The sequence below is a fragment of the Mytilus californianus genome, unplaced genomic scaffold (assembly GCF_021869535.1).
Source record: "Mytilus californianus isolate M0D057914Y unplaced genomic scaffold, xbMytCali1.0.p SCAF_3, whole genome shotgun sequence".
In the NCBI taxonomy this organism is placed as follows: domain Eukaryota; kingdom Metazoa; phylum Mollusca; class Bivalvia; order Mytilida; family Mytilidae; genus Mytilus; species Mytilus californianus.
The window spans coordinates 80,250,205-80,273,409 of record NW_026262679.1 but is presented as its reverse complement, the minus strand read 5'-3'; the positions used below and the strand labels follow the sequence as shown (position 1 = coordinate 80,273,409).

The 23,205-nt window shown below is 27.8% G+C and overlaps 1 long non-coding RNA gene across 15 annotated transcripts in view; it reads right to left on the bottom strand.

The window, feature by feature from the left end:
• Positions 1-22,308, bottom strand: part of LOC127735168 (uncharacterized) — a 38,490-nt gene extending 16,182 nt beyond the window's left edge. For 8 of the 15 annotated variants that reach the window (XR_007998151.1, XR_007998146.1, XR_007998148.1 and 5 more), the window contains exons 1-12: positions 22,103-22,308; positions 20,567-20,772; positions 17,846-18,049; positions 11,343-11,546; positions 10,435-10,639; positions 8,618-8,822; positions 7,711-7,915; positions 6,804-7,008; positions 5,896-6,100; positions 4,090-4,293; positions 3,183-3,387; positions 456-666 (exon numbers count right to left, since the gene is read on the bottom strand). This is a non-coding gene — a long non-coding RNA (uncharacterized LOC127735168). Of the gene's footprint in view, positions 1-455; positions 667-2,276; positions 2,449-3,182; positions 3,388-4,089; positions 4,294-4,996; positions 5,169-5,895; positions 6,101-6,803; positions 7,009-7,710; positions 7,916-8,617; positions 8,823-10,434; positions 10,640-11,342; positions 11,547-17,845; positions 18,050-20,566; positions 20,773-22,102 lie in introns of all 15 variants that reach the window. The other 7 variants (XR_007998149.1, XR_007998152.1, XR_007998150.1 and 4 more) reach the window with 7 other exon arrangements.
• Between the last annotated feature and the right edge of the window lie 897 nt (positions 22,309-23,205).

Here is a 23,205-nt window from a genome sequence, read left to right as displayed (position 1 = left end):
AAGTTGGTGGATAACCAAAACAATCTGATGTATACATTTTGAACAGAAATGATTAAAATTCAACTGAATTTCAAACAATCTAAATCGAGTCATATTTTCCAAATTACTTTAAAAAAATCGACTAAATATGTAGATATCCAAATTGGCAATCGAAAACTTTACTTTCGTTCAGGTGAGGCTATTAGAGAAAGGGCTTCCAAATTGTCAATGTTAAGAGACTATTTGCTGTTATAACTAATTCAGAAATTAATGTGATGCATGTTTTAATTCAAATCCTAAATTGGAATACAAGTATACTTTTTTATTAAAATATATTTCATTAGAGTATAAAGTTGAAAAAGAAATTTTGGACTAATTTGTAATAAATTTTCAAGCTGTTTCTCCAGGGAAAACTGATTTTATTACCTTACAACTTATTAACAGTTTAAGTACAATTGTAATGACAAAATACCTACATCATCATCTAGGCATCTAGGCATCTTTAATTTAATCGTCTCCAGGTCTAGAACTGTACTCTCTTCTTCTTTTGGGCTGCCGTCTATCTGTAATACATATTCAAATTATTTTAATATCTATAGGACAACTATTAATAAATAAAAAAAAAAATATACTTACTTTCCGATTCATACTTTACCTGTTCCGATGTAAATATCCCGGGGCTGGTATCTGAAACAAAAACAAAATAAGTTCAAAAATATTGAACCAAATATAAAACTTAAAAAAATTTGCTACTTTAATTTTTTTTTCTTTCAAAATATCTATAAAGAAAAACTGGCATTAATGGCAGCCATCATCATTGGTCAATTGCTCTTTTTGACTGTATATCATTAACTTATTTTCATTTTAAATCTATATTTCAATCAGTAATGAAGACGGTTTAATGATATAATCATTATTTCCGAAATTAATGTGCGTGTCAAATTATCAGAAGTTGGTGGCTAACCAAAACAATCTGATGTATACATTTTGAACAGAAATGATTAAAATTCAACTGAATTTCAAACAATCTAAATCAAGTCATATTTTCCAAATTACTTTAAAAAAAAATCGACTAAATATGTAGATATCCAAATTGACAATCGGAAACTTTACTTTCGTACAGGTGAGACTATTAGAGAAAGGGTTTCCAAATTGTCAATGTTAAGAGACTATTTGCTGTTATAATTAATTCAGAAATTAATGTGATGCATGTTTTAATTCAAATCCTAAATTGGAGTACAAGTATACTTTTTTCATTAGAGTATAAATTTGAAAAGAAATTTTGGACTAATTTGTAATAAATTTTCAAGCTGTTTCTCCAGGGAAAACTGATTTTATTACCTTACAACTATTAACAGTTTAAGTACAATTGTAACAACAAAATACCTACATCATCATCTTGGCATCTACAATTTTATCATCTCCATGTCTAGGACTGTACTGTCTTCTTCTTCTCTGTTGGCTCCCGTCTATCTGTAATACATATTCAAATTATTTTAATATCTATTAGACAACTATTAATAAATAAAAAAAAATATACTTACTTTCCGATGCATATGTTACCTGTCCTGACGTTAATATCCTGGGGCTGGTATCTGAAACAAAAACAAAATAAGTTCAAAAATATTGAACCAAATATAAAACTTAAAAAATTTGCTACTTTAATTTGTTTTTCTTTCAAAATGTCTATAAAGAAAAACTGGCATTAATGGCAGCCATCATCATTGGTCAATTGCTCTTTTTGACTGTATATCATTAACTTATTTTCATTTTAATCTATATTTCAATCAGTAATGAAGACGGTTTAATGATATAATCATTATTTCCGAAATTAATGTGCGTGTCAAATTATCAGAAGTTGGTGGCTAACCAAAACAATCTGATGTATACATTTTGAACAGAAATGATTAAAATTCAACTGAATTTCAAACAATCTAAATCAAGTCATATTTTCCAAATTACTTTAAAAAAAAATCGACTAAATATGTAGATATCCAAATTGACAATCGGAAACTTTACTTTCGTACAGGTGAGACTATTAGAGAAAGGGTTTCCAAATTGTCAATGTTAAGAGACTATTTGCTGTTATAATTAATTCAGAAATTAATGTGATGCATGTTTTAATTCAAATCCTAAATTGGAGTACAAGTATTACTTTTTTCATTAGAGTATAAATTTGAAAAGAAATTTTGGACTAATTTGTAATAAATTTTCAAGCTGTTTCTCCAGGGAAAACTGATTTTATTACCTTACAACTATTAACAGTTTAAGTACAATTGTAACAACAAAATACCTACATCATCATCTTGGCATCTACAATTTAATCATCTCCATGTCTAGGACTGTACTGTCTTCTTCTTCTCTGTTGGCTCCCGTCTATCTGTAATACATATTCAAATTATTTTAATATCTATTAGACAACTATTAATAAATAAAAAAAATATACTTACTTTCCGATGCATATGTTACCTGTCCTGACGTTAATATCCTGGGGCTGGTATCTGAAACAAAAACAAAATAAGTTCAAAAATATTGAACCAAATATAAAACTTAAAAAATTTGCTACTTTAATTTGTTTTTCTTTCAAAATGTCTATAAAGAAAAACTGGCATTAATGGCAGCCATCATCATTGGTCAATTGCTCTTTTTGACTGTATATCATTAACTTATTTTCATTTTAAATCTATATTTCAATCAGTAATGAAGACGGTTAAATGATATAATCATTATTTCCGAAATTAATGTGCGTGTCAAATTATCAGAAGTTGGTGGCTAACCAAAACAATCTGATGTATACATTTTGAACAGAAATGATTAAAATTCAACGGAATTTCAAACAATCTAAATCAAGTCATATTTTCCAAATTACTTTAAAAAAAAATCGACTAAATATGTAGATATCCAAATTGACAATCGGAAACTTTACTTTCGTACAGGTGAGACTATTAGAGAAAGGGTTTCCAAATTGTCAATGTTAAGAGACTATTTGCTGTTATAATTAATTCAGAAATTAATGTGATGCATGTTTTAATTCAAATCCTAAATTGGAGTACAAGTATACTTTTTTCTTTGGGTTATAAATTTGAAAAGAAATTTTGGACTAATTTGTAATAAATTTTCAAGCTGTTTCTCCAGGGAAAACTGATTTTATTACCTTACAACTATTAACAGTTTAAGTACAATTGTAACAACAAAATACCTACATCATCATCTTGGCATCTACAATTTAATCATCTCCATGTCTAGGACTGTACTGTCTTCTTCTTCTCTGTTGGCTCCCGTCTATCTGTAATACATATTCAAATTATTTTAATATCTATTAGACAACTATTAATAAATAAAAAAAAATATACTTACTTTCCGATGCATATGTTACCTGTCCTGACGTAAATATCCTGGGGCTGGTATCTGAAACAAAGACAAAATAAGTTCAAAAATATTGAACCAAATATAAAACTTAAAAAATTTGCTACTTTAATTTGTTTTTCTTTCAAAATATCTATAAAGAAAAACTGGCATTAATGGCAGCCATCATCATTGGTCAATTGCTCTTTTTGACTGTATATCATTAACTTATTTTCATTTTAAATCTATATTTCAATCAGTAATGAATACGGTTTAATGATATAATCATTATTTCCGAAATTAATGTGCGTGTCAAATTATCAGAAGTTGGTGGCTAACCAAAACAATCTGATGTATACATTTGAACAGAAATGATTAAAATTCAACTGAATTTCAAACAATCTAAATCAAGTCATATTTTCCAAATTACTTTAAAAAAAAATCGACTAAATATGTAGATATCCAAATTGACAATCGGAAACTTTTCTTTCGTACAGGTGAGACTATTAGAGAAAGGGTTTCCAAATTGTCAATGTTAAGAGACTATTTGCTGTTATAATTAATTCAGAAATTAATGTGATGCATGTTTTAATTCAAATCCTAAATTGGAGTACAAGTATTACTTTTTTCATTAGAGTATAAATTTGAAAAGAAATTTTGGACTAATTTGTAATAAATTTTCAAGCTGTTTCTCCAGGGAAAACTGATTTTATTACCTTACAACTATTAACAGTTTAAGTACAATTGTAACAACAAAATACCTACATCATCATCTTGGCATCTACAATTTAATCATCTCCATGTCTAGGACTGTACTGTCTTCTTCTTCTCTGTTGGCTCCCGTCTATCTGTAATACATATTCAAATTATTTTAATATCTATTAGACAACTATTAATAAATAAAAAAAATATACTTACTTTCTGATGCATATGTTACCTGTCCTGACGTAAATATCCTGGGGCTGGTATCTGAAACAAAAACAAAATAAGTTCAAAAATATTGAACCAAATATAAAACTTAAAAAATTTGCTACTTTAATTTGTTTTTCTTTCAAAATGTCTATAAAGAAAAACTGGCATTAATGGCAGCCATCATCATTGGTCAATTGCTCTTTTTGACTGTATATCATTAACTTATTTTCATTTTAAATCTATATTTCAATCAGTAATGAATACGGTTTAATGATATAATCATTATTTCCGAAATTAATGTGCGTGTCAAATTATCAGGAGTTGGTGGCTAACCAAAACAATCTGATGTATACATTTGAACAGAAATGATTAAAATTCAACTGAATTTCAAACAATCTAAATAAAGTCATATTTTCCAAATTACTTTAAAAAAAAATCGACTAAATATGTAGATATCCAAATTGACAATCGGAAACTTTTCTTTCGTACAGGTGAGACTATTAGAGAAAGGGTTTCCAAATTGTCAATGTTAAGAGACTATTTGCTGTTAAAAAAATAATTCAGAAATTAATGTGATGCATGTTTTAATTCAAATCCTAAATTGGAGTACAAGTATACTTTTTTCATTAGAGTATAAATTTGAAAAGAAATTTTGGACTAATTTGTAATAAATTTTCAAGCTGTTTCTCCAGGGAAAACTGATTTTATTACCTTACAACTATTAACAGTTTAAGTACAATTGTAACAACAAAATACCTACATCATCATCTTGGCATCTACAATTTAATCATCTCCATGTCTAGGACTGTACTGTCTTCTTCTTCTCTGTTGGCTCCCGTCTATCTGTAATACATATTCAAATTATTTTAATATCTATTAGACAACTATTAATAAATAAAAAAAATATACTTACTTTCCGATGCATATGTTACCTGTCCTGACGTTAATATCCTGGGGCTGGTATCTGAAACAAAAACAAAATAAGTTCAAAAATATTGAACCAAATATAAAACTTAAAAAATTTGCTACTTTAATTTGTTTTTCTTTCAAAATGTCTATAAAGAAAAACTGGCATTAATGGCAGCCATCATCATTGGTCAATTGCTCTTTTTGACTGTATATCATTAACTTATTTTCATTTTAAATCTATATTTCAATCAGTAATGAAGACGGTTAAATGATATAATCATTATTTCCGAAATTAATGTGCGTGTCAAATTATCAGAAGTTGGTGGCTAACCAAAACAATCTGATGTATACATTTTGAACAGAAATGATTAAAATTCAACGGAATTTCAAACAATCTAAATCAAGTCATATTTTCCAAATTACTTTAAAAAAAAATCGACTAAATATGTAGATATCCAAATTGACAATCGGAAACTTTACTTTCGTACAGGTGAGACTATTAGAGAAAGGGTTTCCAAATTGTCAATGTTAAGAGACTATTTGCTGTTATAATTAATTCAGAAATTAATGTGATGCATGTTTTAATTCAAATCCTAAATTGGAGTACAAGTATTCTTTGGGTTATAAATTTGAAAAGAAATTTTGGACTAATTTGTAATAAATTTTCAAGCTGTTTCTCCAGAGAAAACTGATTTTATTACCTTACAACTATTAACAGTTTAAGTACAATTGTAACAACAAAATACCTACATCATCATCTTGGCATCTACAATTTAATCATCTCCATGTCTAGGACTGTACTGTCTTCTTCTTCTCTGTTGGCTCCCGTCTATCTGTAATACATATTCAAATTATTTTAATATCTATTAGACAACTATTAATAAATAAAAAAAAATATACTTACTTTCCGATGCATATGTTACCTGTCCTGACGTAAATATCCTGGGGCTGGTATCTGAAACAAAGACAAAATAAGTTCAAAAATATTGAACCAAATATAAAACTTAAAAAATTTGCTACTTTAATTTGTTTTTCTTTCAAAATATCTATAAAGAAAAATTGGCATTAATGGCAGCCATCATCATTGGTCAATTGCTCTTTTTGACTGTATATCATTAACTTATTTTCATTTTAAATCTATATTTCAATCAGTAATGAATTTGGTTTAATGATATAATCATTATTTCCGAAATTAATGTGCGTGTCAAATTATCAGAAGTTGGTGGCTAACCAAAACAATCTGATGTATACATTTGAACAGAAATGATTAAAATTCAACTGAATTTCAAACAATCTAAATCAAGTCATATTTTCCAAATTACTTTAAAAAAAAATCGACTAAATATGTAGATATCCAAATTGACAATCAGAAACTTTTCTTTCGTACAGGTGAGACTATTAGAGAAAGGGTTTCCAAATTGTCAATGTTAAGAGACTATTTGCTGTTAAAAAAATAATTCAGAAATTAATGTGATGCATGTTTTAATTCAAATCCTAAATTGGAGTACAAGTATACTTTTTTCATTAGAGTATAAATTTGAAAAGAAATTTTGGACTAATTTGTAATAAATTTTCAAGCTGTTTCTCCAGGGAAAACTGATTTTATTACCTTACAACTATTAACAGTTTAAGTACAATTGTAACAACAAAATACCTACATCATCATCTTGGCATCTACAATTTAATCATCTCCATGTCTAGGACTGTACTGTCTTCTTCTTCTCTGTTGGCTCCCGTCTATCTGTAATACATATTCAAATTATTTTAATATCTATTAGACAACTATTAATAAATAAAAAAAAATAAACTTACTTTCCGATGCATATGTTACCTGTCCTGACGTAAATATCCTGGGGCTGGTATCTGAAACAAAGACAAAATAAGTTCAAAAATATTGAACTAAATATAAAACTTAAAAAATTTGCTACTTTAATTTGTATTCTTTCAAAATATCTATAAAGAGAAACTGGCATTAATGGCAGCCATCATCATTGGTCAATTGCTCTTTTTGACTGTATATCATTAACTTATTTTCATTTTAAATCTATATTTCAATCAGTAATGAAGACGGTTTAATGATATAATCATTATTTCCGAAATTAATGTGCGTGTCAAATTATCAGAAGTTGGTGGCTAACCAAAACAATCTGATGTATACATTTTGAACAGAAATGATTAAAATTCAACTGAATTTCAAACAATCTAAATCAAGTGATATTTTCCAAATTACTTTAAAAAAAAATCGACTAAATATGTAGATATCCAAATTGACAATCGGAAACTTTACTTTCGTACAGGTGAGACTATTAGAGAAAGGGTTTCCAAATTGTCAATGTTAAGAGACTATTTGCTGTTATAATTAATTCAGAAATTAATGTGATGCATGTTTTAATTCAAATCCTAAATTGGAGTACAAGTATTACTTTTTTCATTAGAGTATAAATTTGAAAAGAAATTTTGGACTAATTTGTAATAAATTTTCAAGCTGTTTCTCCAGGGAAAACTGATTTTATTACCTTACAACTATTAACAGTTTAAGTACAATTGTAACAACAAAATACCTACATCATCATCTTGGCATCTACAATTTAATCATCTCCATGTCTAGGACTGTACTGTCTTCTTCTTCTCTGTTGGCTCCCGTCTATCTGTAATACATATTCAAATTATTTTAATATCTATTAGACAACTATTAATAAATAAAAAAAAATATACTTACTTTCCGATGCATATGTTACCTGTCCTGACGTAAATATCCTGGGGCTGGTATCTGAAACAAAAACAAAATAAGTTCAAAAATATTGAACCAAATATAAAACTTAAAAAATTTGCTACTTTAATTTGTTTTTCTTTCAAAATGTCTATAAAGAAAAACTGGCATTAATGGCAGCCATCATCATTGGTCAATTGCTCTTTTTGACTGTATATCATTAACTTATTTTCATTTTAAATCTATATTTCAATCAGTAATGAAGACGGTTTAATGATATAATCATTATTTCCGAAATTAATGTGCGTGTCAAATTATCAGAAGTTGGTGGCTAACCAAAACAATCTGATGTATACATTTTGAACAGAAATGATAAAAATTCAACGGAATTTCAAACAATCTAAATCAAGTCATATTTTCCAAATTACTTTAAAAAAAAATCGACTAAATATGTAGATATCCAAATTGACAATCGGAAACTTTACTTTCGTACAGGTGAGACTATTAGAGAAAGGGTTTCCAAATTGTCAATGTTAAGAGACTATTTGCTGTTATAATTAATTCAGAAATTAATGTGATGCATGTTTTAATTCAAATCCTAAATTGGAGTACAAGTATACTTTTTTCATTAGAGTATAAATTTGAAAAGAAATTTTGGACTAATTTGTAATAAATTTTCAAGCTGTTTCTCCAGAGAAAACTGATTTTATTACCTTACAACTATTAACAGTTTAAGTACAATTGTAACAACAAAATACCTACATCATCATCTTGGCATCTACAATTTAATCATCTCCTTGTCTAGGACTGTACTGTCTTCTTCTTCTCTGTTGGCTCCCGTCTATCTGTAATACATATTCAAATTATTTTAATATCTATTAGACAACTATTAATAAATAAAAAAAAATATACTTACTTTCCGATGCATATGTTACCTGTCCTGACGTAAATATCCTGGGGCTGGTATCTGAAACAAAGACAAAATAAGTTCAAAAATATTGAACCAAATATAAAACTTAAAAAATTTGCTACTTTAATTTGTTTTTCTTTCAAAATATCTATAAAGAAAAACTGGCATTAATGGCAGCCATCATCATTGGTCAATTGCTCTTTTTGACTGTATATCATTAACTTATTTTCATTTTAAATCTATATTTCAATCAGTAATGAATACGGTTTAATGATATAATCATTATTTCCGAAATTAATGTGCGTGTCAAATTATCAGGAGTTGGTGGCTAACCAAAACAATCTGATGTATACATTTGAACAGAAATGATTAAAATTCAACTGAATTTCAAACAATCTAAATCAAGTCATATTTTCCAAATTACTTTAAAAAAAAATCGACTAAATATGTAGATATCCAAATTGACAATCGGAAACTTTTCTTTCGTACAGGTGAGACTATTAGAGAAAGGGTTTCCAAATTGTCAATGTTAAGAGACTATTTGCTGTTAAAAAAATAATTCAGAAATTAATGTGATGCGTGTTTTAATTCAAATCCTAAATTGGAGTACAAGTATACTTTTTTCATTAGAGTATAAATTTGAAAAGAAATTTTGGACTAATTTGTAATAAATTTTCAAGCTGTTTCTCCAGGGAAAACTGATTTTATTACCTTACAACTATTAACAGTTTAAGTACAATTGTAACAACAAAATACCTACATCATCATCTTGGCATCTACAATTTTATCATCTCCATGTCTAGGACTGTACTGTCTTCTTCTTCTCTGTTGGCTCCCGTCTATCTGTAATACATATTCAAATTATTTTAATATCTATTAGACAACTATTAATAAATAAAAAAAAATATACTTACTTTCCGATGCATATGTTACCTGTCCTGACGTTAATATCCTGGGGCTGGTATCTGAAACAAAAACAAAATAAGTTCAAAAATATTGAACCAAACATAAAACTTAAAAAATTTGCTACTTTAATTTGTTTTTCTTTCAAAATGTCTATAAAGAAAAACTGGCATTAATGGCAGCCATCATCATTGGTCAATTGCTCTTTTTGACTGTATATCATTAACTTATTTTCATTTTAAATCTATATTTCAATCAGTAATGAAGACGGTTTAATGATATAATCATTATTTCCGAAATTAATGTGCGTGTCAAATTATCAGAAGTTGGTGGCTAACCAAAACAATCTGATGTATACATTTTGAACAGAAATGATTAAAATTCAACTGAATTTCAAACAATCTAAATAAAGTCATATTTTCCAAATTACTTTAAAAAAAAATCGACTAAATATGTAGATATCCAAATTGACAATCGGAAACTTTACTTTCGTACAGGTGAGACTATTAGAGAAAGGGTTTCCAAATTGTCAATGTTAAGAGACTATTTGCTGTTAAAAAAATAATTCAGAAATTAATGTGATGCATGTTTTAATTCAAATCCTAAATTGGAGTACAAGTATACTTTTTTCATTAGAGTATAAATTTGAAAAGAAATTTTGGACTAATTTGTAATAAATTTTCAAGCTGTTTCTCCAGGGAAAACTGATTTTATTACCTTACAACTATTAACAGTTTAAGTACAATTGTAACAACAAAATACCTACATCATCATCTTGGCATCTACAATTTAATCATCTCCATGTCTAGGACTGTACTGTCTTCTTCTTCTCTGTTGGCTCCCGTCTATCTGTAATACATATTCAAATTATTTTAATATCTATTAGACAACTATTAATAAATAAAAAAAAATATACTTACTTTCCGATGCATATGTTACCTGTCCTGACGTAAATATCCTGGGGCTGGTATCTGAAACAAAGACAAAATAAGTTCAAAAATATTGAACCAAATATAAAACTTAAAAAATTTGCTACTTTAATTTGTTTTTCTTTCAAAATATCTATAAAGAAAAACTGGCATTAATGGCAGCCATCATCATTGGTCAATTGCTCTTTTTGACTGTATATCATTAACTTATTTTCATTTTAAATCTATATTTCAATCAGTAATGAAGACGGTTTAATGATATAATCATTATTTCCGAAATTAATGTGCGTGTCAAATTATCAGAAGTTGGTGGCTAACCAAAACAATCTGATGTATACATTTTGAACAGAAATGATTAAAATTCAACTGAATTTCAAACAATCTAAATCAAGTGATATTTTCCAAATTACTTTAAAAAAAAATCGACTAAATATGTAGATATCCAAATTGACAATCGGAAACTTTACTTTCGTACAGGTGAGACTATTAGAGAAAGGGTTTCCAAATTGTCAATGTTAAGAGACTATTTGCTGTTATAATTAATTCAGAAATTAATGTGATGCATGTTTTAATTCAAATCCTAAATTGGAGTACAAGTATTACTTTTTTCATTAGAGTATAAATCTGAAAAGAAATTTTGGACTAATTTGTAATAAATTTTCAAGCTGTTTCTCCAGGGAAAACTGATTTTATTACCTTACAACTATTAACAGTTTAAGTACAATTGTAACAACAAAATACCTACATCATCATCTTGGCATCTACAATTTAATCATCTCCATGTCTAGGACTGTACTGTCTTCTTCTTCTCTGTTGGCTCCCGTCTATCTGTAATACATATTCAAATTATTTTAATATCTATTAGACAACTATTAATAAATAAAAAAAATATACTTACTTTCCGATGCATATGTTACCTGTCCTGACGTAAATATCCTGGGGCTGGTATCTGAAACAAAGACAAAATAAGTTCAAAAATATTGAACCAAATATAAAACTTAAAAAATTTGCTACTTTAATTTGTTTTTCTTTCAAAATATCTATAAAGAAAAACTGGCATTAATGGCAGCCATCAATATTGGTCAATTGCTCTTTTTGACTGTATATCATTAACTTATTTTCATTTTAAATCTATATTTCAATCAGTAATGAAGACGGTTTAATGATATAATCATTATTTCCGAAATTAATGTGCGTGTCAAATTATCAGAAGTTGGTGGCTAACCAAAACAATCTGATGTATACATTTTGAACAGAAATGATTAAAATTCAAATGAATTTCAAACAATCTAAATCAAGTGATATTTTCCAAATTACTTTAAAAAAAAATCGACTAAATATGTAGATATCCAAATTGACAATCGGAAACTTTACTTTCGTACAGGTGAGACTATTAGAGAAAGGGTTTCCAAATTGTCAATGGTAAGAGACTATTTGCTGTTATAATTAATTCAGAAATTAATGTGATGCATGTTTTAATTCAAATCCTAAATTGGAGTACAAGTATTACTTTTTTCATTAGAGTATAAATTTGAAAAGAAATTTTGGACTAATTTGTAATAAATTTTCAAGCTGTTTCTCCAGGGAAAACTGATTTTATTACCTTACAACTATTAACAGTTTAAGTACAATTGTAACAACAAAATACCTACATCATGATCTTGGCATCTACAATTTAATCATCTCCATGTCTAGGACTGTACTGTCTTCTTCTTCTCTGTTGGCTCCCGTCTATCTGTAATACATATTCAAATTATTTTAATATCTATTAGACAACTATTAAAAAATAAAAAAAATATACTTACTTTCCGATGCATATGTTACCTGTCCTGACGTAAATATCCTGGGGCTGGTATCTGAAACAAAAACAAAATAAGTTCAAAAATATTGAACCAAATATAAAACTTAAAAAATTTGCTACTTTAATTTGTTTTTCTTTCAAAATGTCTATAAAGAAAAACTGGCATTAATGGCAGCCATCATCATTGGTCAATTGCTCTTTTTGACTGTATATCATTAACTTATTTTCATTTTAAATCTATATTTCAATCAGTAATGAAGACGGTTTAATGATATAATCATTATTTCCGAAATTAATGTGCGTGTCAAATTATCAGAAGTTGGTGGCTAACCAAAGCAATCTGATGTATACATTTTGAACAGAAATGATTAAAATTCAACTGAATTTCAAACAATCTAAATCAAGTCATATTTTCCAAATTACTTTAAAAAAAAATCGACTAAATATGTAGATATCCAAATTGACAATCGGAAACTTTTCTTTCGTACAGGTGAGACTATTAGAGAAAGGGTTTCCAAATTGTCAATGTTAAGAGACTATTTGCTGTTAAAAAAATAATTCAGAAATTAATGTGATGCATGTTTTAATTCAAATCCTAAATTGGAGTACAAGTATACTTTTTTCATTAGAGTATAAATTTGAAAAGAAATTTTGGACTAATTTGTAATAAATTTTCAAGCTGTTTCTCCAGGGAAAACTGATTTTATTACCTTACAACTATTAACAGTTTAAGTACAATTGTAACAACAAAATACCTACATCATCATCTTGGCATCTACAATTTAATCATCTCCATGTCTAGGACTGTACTGTCTTCTTCTTCTCTGTTGGCTCCCGTCTATCTGTAATATATATTCAAATTATTTTAATATCTATTAGACAACTATTAATAAATAAAAAAAAATATACTTACTTTCCGATGCATATGTTACCTGTCCTGACTTAAATATCCTGGGGCTGGTATCTGAAACAAAGACAAAATAAGTTCAAAAATATTGAACCAAATATAAAACTTAAAAAATTTGCTACTTTAATTTGTTTTTCTTTCAAAATATCTATAAAGAAAAACTGGCATTAATGGCAGCCATCATCATTGGTCAATTGCTCTTTTTGACTGTATATCATAAACTTATTTTCATTTTAAATCTATATTTCAATCAGTAATGAAGACGGTTTAATGATATAATCATTATTTCCGAAATTAATGTGTGTGTCAAATTATCAGAAGTTGGTGGCTAACCAAAACAATCTGATGTATACATTTTGAACAGAAATGATTAAAATTCAACTGAATTTCAAACAATCTAAATCAAGTCATATTTTCCAAATTACTTTAAAAAAAAATCGACTAAATATGAAGATATCCAAATTGACAATCGGAAACTTTACTTTCGTACAGGTGAGACTATTAGAGAAAGGGTTTCCAAATTGTCAATGTTAAGAGACTATTTGCTGTTATAAATAATTCAGAAATTAATGTGATGCATGTTTTAATTCAAATCCTAAATTGGAGTACAAGTATACTTTTTTCATTAGAGTATAAATTTGAAAAGAAATTTTGGACTAATTTGTAATAAATTTTCAAGCTGTTTCTCCAGGGAAAACTGATTTTATTACCTTACAACTATTAACAGTTTAAGTACAATTGTAACAACAAAATACCTACATCATCATCTTGGCATCTACAATTTAATCATCTCCATGTCTAGGACTGTACTGTCTTCTTCTTCTCTGTTGGCTCCCGTCTATCTGTAATACATATTCAAATTATTTTAATATCTATTAGACAACTATTAATAAATAAAAAAAAATATACTTACTTTCCGATGCATATGCAGGGCTCGACAATAACGCTTGTCCGATTGTCCGGTACCAGAGGAAAAAAAGGTCGGACAAGTAAAAGCTATATCAAGCTTGTCCGACGGGACAAGTAAAATTATTCTGCAGAAAATAAATTTAATTCAACTTTGATGAACAAAGTAATTATAAACAAAAAACAAGTATTAATTTGACATGCTTACTTGCAATCGATAATTTAAAACTGGTTTTTTGTCAGGTACTTTTTAGCAGGTTCTCGGAAACGATTCGGCTCCAAGTTTAATAGACAGTTTGGCACCGTAGGCGACATATTTAATAGACATAATTAATAGACAGTTTGGTAAGGCAGGAGACATGTCGGGACCAAGACAAATCAGTACCTCGTTTCCCTACCTTATTCTGTTGCTTTATAAATACCATACCCCTAATTTTTTAACAAAAATATTTTTTAAATAAAAATTAAGAAATTATTTACCATAAAATTCACAAAATCATATTTGATCATATGTAGAAAAAACAATACTTGCAATACAGTGACCTATAGTTGTTAATTTCTGTGTCATTTGATCTCTTGCAGAGAGTTGTCTCATTGGTAATCATACCTCATCTTCTTTTTTTAATTGATTGCATTTGAATACACTTTTATCAACTTAAAAAAACCAGGATACAAATCCAATGAGTGTACATTGGCAAACCTATCAGACAGTGCCTCATGTTCAGGGTCTGATGAGACTTTTGCAATAATGAAAACTAGAAACTATGTCATGTGACATGACTAGATTCAGTTGTTCTCGACTCATATTATTGAAAAGTATTGCAAAAGATATGTGAAAATCAAATTCTGTTCTATTGTTTTAATTCAATCAAATAAAAATGCAAAAAAGGTTATTGTTAAGATTTTTTTTGGACAAGTTACAATTTCATTCGGACAAGTAAGTTTTGGTATGTACTTCTCCTACTGGACAAGTTGAAAAAAAAGTTATTGTAGAGGCCTGATATGTTACCTGTCCTGACGTAAATATCCTGGGGCTGGTATCTGAAACAAAAACAAAATAAGTTCAAAAATATTGAACCAAATATAAAACTTAAAAAATTTGCTACTTTAATTTTTTTTTCTTTCAAAATATCTATAAAGAAAAACTGGCATTAATGGCAGCCATCATCATTGGTCAATTGCTCTTTTTGACTGTATATCATAAACTTATTTTCATTTTAAATCTATATTTCAATCAGTAATGAAGACGGTTTAATGATATAATCATTATTTCCGAAATTAATGTGTGTGTCAAATTATCAGAAGTTGGTGGCTAACCAAAACAATCTGATGTATACATTTTGAACAGAAATGATTAAAATTCAACTGAATTTCAAACAATCTAAATCAAGTCATATTTTCCAAATTACTTTAAAAAAAAATCGACTAAATATGAAGATATCCAAATTGACAATCGGAAACTTTACTTTCGTACAGGTGAGACTATTAGAGAAAGGGTTTCCAAATTGTCAATGTTAAGAGACTATTTGCTGTTATAATTAATTCAGAAATTAATGTGATGCATGTTTTAATTCAAATCCTAAATTGGAGTACAAGTATACTTTTTTCATTAGAGTATAAATTTGAAAAGAAATTTTGGACTAATTTGTAATAAATTTTCAAGCTGTTTCTCCAGGGAAAACTGATTTTATTACCTTACAACTATTAACAGTTTAAGTACAATTGTAACAACAAAATACCTACATCATCATCTTGGCATCTACAATTTAATCATCTCCATGTCTAGGACTGTACTGTCTTCTTCTTCTCTGTTGGCTCCCGTCTATCTGTAATACATATTCAAATTATTTTAATATCTATTAGACAACTATTAATAAATAAAAAAAAATATACTTACTTTCCGATGCATATGCAGGGCTCGACAATAACGCTTGTCCGATTGTCCGGTACCAGAGGAAAAAAAGGTCGGACAAGTAAAAGCTATATCAAGCTTGTCCGACGGGACAAGTAAAATTATTCTGCAGAAAATAAATTTAATTCAACTTTGATGAACAAAGTAATTATAAACAAAAAACAAGTATTAATTTGACATGCTTACTTGCAATCGATAATTTAAAACTGGTTTTTTGTCAGGTACTTTTTAGCAGGTTCTCGGAAACGATTCGGCTCCAAGTTTAATAGACAGTTTGGCACCGTAGGCGACATATTTAATAGACATAATTAATAGACAGTTTGGTAAGGCAGGAGACATGTCGGGACCAAGACAAATCAGTACCTCGTTTCCCTACCTTATTCTGTTGCTTTATAAATACCATACCCCTAATTTTTTAACAAAAATATTTTTTAAATAAAAATTAAGAAATTATTTACCATAAAATTCACAAAATCATATTTGATCATATGTAGAAAAAACAATACTTGCAATACAGTGACCTATAGTTGTTAATTTCTGTGTCATTTGATCTCTTGCAGAGAGTTGTCTCATTGGTAATCATACCTCATCTTCTTTTTTTAATTGATTGCATTTGAATACACTTTTTTCAACTTAAAAAAACCAGGATACAAATCCAATGAGTGTACATTGGCAAACCTATCAGACAGTGCCTCATGTTCAGGGTCTGATGAGACTTTTGCAATAATGAAAACTAGAAACTATGTCATGTGACATGACTAGATTCAGTTGTTCTCGACTCATATTATTGAAAAGTATTGCAAAAGATATGTGAAAATCAAATTCTGTTCTATTGTTTTAATTCAATCAAATAAAAATGCAAAAAAGGTTATTGTTAAGATTTTTTTTGGACAAGTTACAATTTCATTCGGACAAGTAAGTTTTGGTATGTACTTCTCCTACTGGACAAGTTGAAAAAAAAGTTATTGTAGAGGCCTGATATGTTACCTGTCCTGACGTAAATATCCTGGGGCTGGTATCTGAAACAAAAACAAAATAAGTTCAAAAATATTGAACCAAATATAAAACTTAAAAAATTTGCTACTTTAATTTGTTTTTCTTTCAAAATATCTATAAAGAAAAACTGGCATTAATGGCAGCCATCATCATTGGTCAATTGCTCTTTTTGACTGTATATCATTAACTTATTTTCATTTTAAATCTATATTTCAATCAGTAATGAAGACGGTTTAATGATATAATCATTATTTCCGAAATTAATGTGCGTGTCAAATTATCAGAAGTTGGTGGCTAACCAAAACAATCTGATGTATACATTTTGAACAGAAATGATTAAAATTCAACTGAATTTCAAACAATCTAAATCAAGTGATATTTTCCAAATTACTTTAAAAAAAAATCGACTAAATATGTAGATATCCAAATTGACAATCGGAAACTTTACTTTCGTACAGGTGAGACTATTAGAGAAAGGGTTTCCAAATTGTCAATGTTAAGAGACTATTTGCTGTTATAATTAATTCAGAAATTAATGTGATGCATGTTTTAATTCAAATCCTAAATTGGAGTACAAGTATTACTTTTTTCATTAGAGTATAAATTTGAAAAGAAATTTTGGACTAATTTGTAATAAATTTTCAAGCTGTTTCTCCAGGGAAAACTGATTTTATTACCTTACAACTATTAACAGTTTAAGTACAATTGTAACAACAAAATACCTACATCATCATCTTGGCATCTACAATTTAATCATCTCCATGTCTAGGACTGTACTGTCTTCTTCTTCTCTGTTGGCTCCCGTCTATCTGTAATACATATTCAAATTATTTTAATATCTATTAGACAACTATTAATAAATAAAAAAAATATACTTACTTTCCGATGCATATGTTACCTGTCCTGACGTAAATATCCTGGGGCTGGTATCTGAAACAAAGACAAAATAAGTTCAAAAATATTGAACCAAATATAAAACTTAAAAAATTTGCTACTTTAATTTGTTTTTCTTTCAAAATATCTATAAAGAAAAACTGGCATTAATGGCAGCCATCATCATTGGTCAATTGCTCTTTTTGACTGTATATCATTAACTTATTTTCATTTTAAATCTATATTTCAATCAGTAATGAAGACGGTTTAATGATATAATCATTATTTCCGAAATTAATGTGCGTGTCAAATTATCAGAAGTTGGTGGCTAACCAAAACAATCTGATGTATACATTTTGAACAGAAATGATTAAAATTCAAATGAATTTCAAACAATCTAAATCAAGTGATATTTTCCAAATTACTTTAAAAAAAAATCGACTAAATATGTAGATATCCAAATTGACAATCGGAAACTTTACTTTCGTACAGGTGAGACTATTAGAGAAAGGGTTTCCAAATTGTCAATGTTAAGAGACTATTTGCTGTTATAATTAATTCAGAAATTAATGTGATGCATGTTTTAATTCAAATCCTAAATTGGAGTACAAGTATTACTTTTTTCATTAGAGTATAAATTTGAAAAGAAATTTTGGACTAATTTGTAATAAATTTTCAAGCTGTTTCTCCAGGGAAAACTGATTTTATTACCTTACAACTATTAACAGTTTAAGTACAATTGTAACAACAAAATACCTACATCATGATCTTGGCATCTACAATTTAATCATCTCCATGTCTAGGACTGTACTGTCTTCTTCTTCTCTGTTGGCTCCCGTCTATCTGTAATACATATTCAAATTATTTTAATATCTATTAGACAACTATTAAAAAATAAAAAAAATATACTTACTTTCCGATGCATATGTTACCTGTCCTGACGTAAATATCCTGGGGCTGGTATCTGAAACAAAAACAAAATAAGTTCAAAAATATTGAACCAAATATAAAACTTAAAAAATTTGCTACTTTAATTTGTTTTTCTTTCAAAATGTCTATAAAGAAAAACTGGCATTAATGGCAGCCATCATCATTGGTCAATTGCTCTTTTTGACTGTATATCATTAACTTATTTTCATTTTAAATCTATATTTCAATCAGTAATGAAGACGGTTTAATGATATAATCATTATTTCCGAAATTAATGTGCGTGTCAAATTATCAGAAGTTGGTGGCTAACCAAAACAATCTGATGTATACATTTTGAACAGAAATGATTAAAATTCAACTGAATTTCAAACAATCTAAATCAAGTCATATTTTCCAAATTACTTTAAAAAAAAATCGACTAAATATGTAGATATCCAAATTGACAATCGGAAACTTTTCTTTCGTACAGGTGAGACTATTAGAGAAAGGGTTTCCAAATTGTCAATGTTAAGAGACTATTTGCTGTTAAAAAAATAATTCAGAAATTAATGTGATGCATGTTTTAATTCAAATCCTAAATTGGAGTACAAGTATACTTTTTTCTTTGGGTTATAAATTTGAAAAGAAATTTTGGACTAATTTGTAATAAATTTTCAAGCTGTTTCTCCAGGGAAAACTGATTTTATTACCTTACAACTATTAACAGTTTAAGTACAATTGTAACAACAAAATACCTACATCATGATCTTGGCATCTACAATTTAATCATCTCCATGTCTAGGACTGTACTGTCTTCTTCTTCTCTGTTGGCTCCCGTCTATCTGTAATACATATTCAAATTATTTTAATATCTATTAGACAACTATTAATAAATAAAAAAAAAATATACTTACTTTCCGATGCATATGTTACCTGTCCTGACGTAAATATCCTGGGGCTGGTATCTGAAACAAAAACAAAATAAGTTCAAAAATATTGAACCAAATATAAAACTTAAAAAATTTGCTACTTTAATTTGTTTTTCTTTCAAAATATCTATAAAGAAAAACTGGCATTAATGGCAGCCATCATCATTGGTCAATTGCTCTTTTTGACTGTATATCATTAACTTATTTTCATTTTAAATCTATATTTCAATCAGTAATGAAGACGGTTTAATGATATAATCATTATTTCCGAAATTAATGTGCGTGTCAAATTATCAGAAGTTGGTGGCTAACCAAAACAATCTGATGTATACATTTTGAACAGAAATGATTAAAATTCAACTGAATTTCAAACAATCTAAATCAAGTCATATTTTCCAAATTACTTTAAAAAAAAATCGACTAAATATGTAGATATCCAAATTGACAATCGGAAACTTTACTTTCGTACAGGTGAGACTATTAGAGAAAGGGTTTCCAAATTGTCAATGTTAAGAGACTATTTGCTGTTATAATTAATTCAGAAATTAATGTGATGCATGTTTTAATTCAAATCCTAAATTGGAGTACAAGTATTACTTTTTTCATTAGAGTATAAATTTGAAAAGAAATTTTGGACTAATTTGTAATAAATTTTCAAGCTGTTTCTCCAGGGAAAACTGATTTTATTACCTTACAACTATTAACAGTTTTACAATTGTAACAACAAAATACCTACATCATCATCTTGGCATCTACAATTTAATCATCTCCATGTCTAGGACTGTACTGTCTTCTTCTTCTCTGTTGGCTCCCATCTATCTGTAATACATATTCAAATTATTTTAATATCTATTAGACAACTATTAATAAATAAAAAAAAAATATACTTACTTTCCGATTCATACTTTACCTGTTCCGACGTAAATATCCTGGAGCTGGTATCTGAAACAAAAACAAAATAAGTTCAAAAATATTGAACCAAATATAAAACTTAAAAAATTTGCTACTTTAATTTTTTTTCTTTCAAAATATCTATAAATAAAAACTGGCATTTATGGCAGCCATCATCATTGGTCAATTGCTCTTTTTGACTATATATCATTCACTTATTTTCATTTTAAATCTATATTTCAATCAATAATGAAGACGGTTTAATGATATAATCATTATTTCCGAAATTAATGTTCCTGTCAAATTGTCAGAAGTTGGTGGCTAACCAAAACAATCTGATGTATACATTTTGAACAGAAATGATTAAAATTCAACTGAATTTCAAACAATCTAAATCAAGTCATATTTTCCAAATTACTTTAAAAAAATCGACTAAATATGTAGATATCCAAATTGACAATCGGAAACTTTACTTTCGTTCAGGTGAGACTATTAGAGAAAGGGTTTCCAAATTGTCAATGTTAAGAGACTATTTGCTGTTATAATTAATTCAGAAATTAATGTGATGCATGTTTTAATTCAAATCCTAAATTGGAATACAAGTATACTTTTTTATTAAAATATATTTCATTAGAGTATAAAGTTGAAAAAGAAATTTTGGACTAATTTGTAATAAATTTTCAAGCTGTTTCTCCAGGGAAAACTGATTTTATTACCTTACAACTTATTAACAGTTTTTTTTTTCTTTCAAAATATCTATAAAGAAAAACTGGCATTAATGGCAGCCATCATCATTGGTCAATTGCTCTTTTTGACTATATATCATTCACTTATTTTCATTTTAAAACTATATTTCAATCAATAATGAAGACGGTTTAATGATATAATCATTATTTCCAAAATTAATGTTCCTGTCAAATTATCAGAAGTTGGTGGCTAACCAAAACAATCTGATGTATGCATTTTGAACAGAAATGATTAAAATTCAACTGAATTTCAAACAATCTAAATCGAGTCATATTTTCCAAATTACTTTAAAAAAATCGACTAAATATGTAGATATCCAAATTGACAATCAGAAACTTTACTTTCGTTCAGTTGAGACTATTAGAGAAATGGTTTCCAAATTGTCAATGTTAAGAGACTATTTGCTGTTATAATTAATTCAGAAATTAATGTGATGCATGTTTTAATTCAAATCCTAAATTGGAATACAAGTATACTTTTTTATTAAAATATATTTCATTAGAGTATAAATTTGAAAAAGAAATTTTGGACTAATTTGTAATAAATTTTCAAGCTGTTTCTCCAGGGAAAACTGATTTTATTACCTTACAACTTATTAACAGTTTAAGTACAATTGTAATGACAAAATACCTACATCATCATCTAGGCATCTAGGCATCTTCAATTTAATCGTCTCCAGGTCTAGGACTGTACTCTCTTCTTCTCTCTGGGCTGCCGTCTATCTATAATACATATTCAAATTATTTTAATATCTATAGGACAACTATTAATAAATAAAAAAAAAAATATACTTACTTTCCGATTCATACTTTACCTGTTCCGACGTAAATATCCTGGAGCTGGTATCTGAAACAAAAACAAAATAAGGTCAAAAATATTGAACCAAATATAAAACTTAAAAAATTTGCTACTTTAATTTTTTTTTCTTTCAAAATATCTATAAAGAAAAACTGGCATTAATGGCAGCCATCGTCATTGGTCAATTGCTCTTTTTGACTATATATCATTCACTTATTTTCATTTTAAATCTATATTTCAATCAATAATGAAGACGGTTTAATGATATAATCATTATTTCCGAAATTAATGTTCCTGTCAAATTATCAGAAGTTGGTGGCTAACCAAAACAATCTGATGTATACATTTTGAACAGAAATGATTAAAATTCAACTGAATTTCAAACAATCTAAATCGAGTCATATTTTCCAAATTACTTTAAAAAAATCTACTAAATATGTAGATATCCAAATTGACAATCAGAAACTTTACTTTCGTACAGGTGAGACTATTAGAGAAAGGGTTTTCAAATTGTCAATGTTAAGAGACTGTTTGCTGTTATAATTAATTCAGAAATTAATGTGATGCATGTTTTAATTCAAATCCTAAATTGGAGTACAAGTATACTTTTTTCATTAGAGTATAAATTTGAAAAGAAATTTTGGACTAATTTGTAATAAATTTTCAAGCTGTTTCTCCAGGGAAAACTGATTTTATTACCTTACAACTTATTAACAGTTTTAAGTACAATTGTAATGACAAAATACTGACAGTAATCATGAGGCACCCAAACTCTGTATGAAATACAACAGCTATGACTCCACAGGCTATCCATGACATTGTTAAAATAATGCATTAAAAAAAACCTATACAAACCTTAATTTCATAAAAAGTCATTATAATTATGTGACACTAAGGTTGACATTGTTTTTTTTTTAGAGGTGACAATCTCTCTCACCC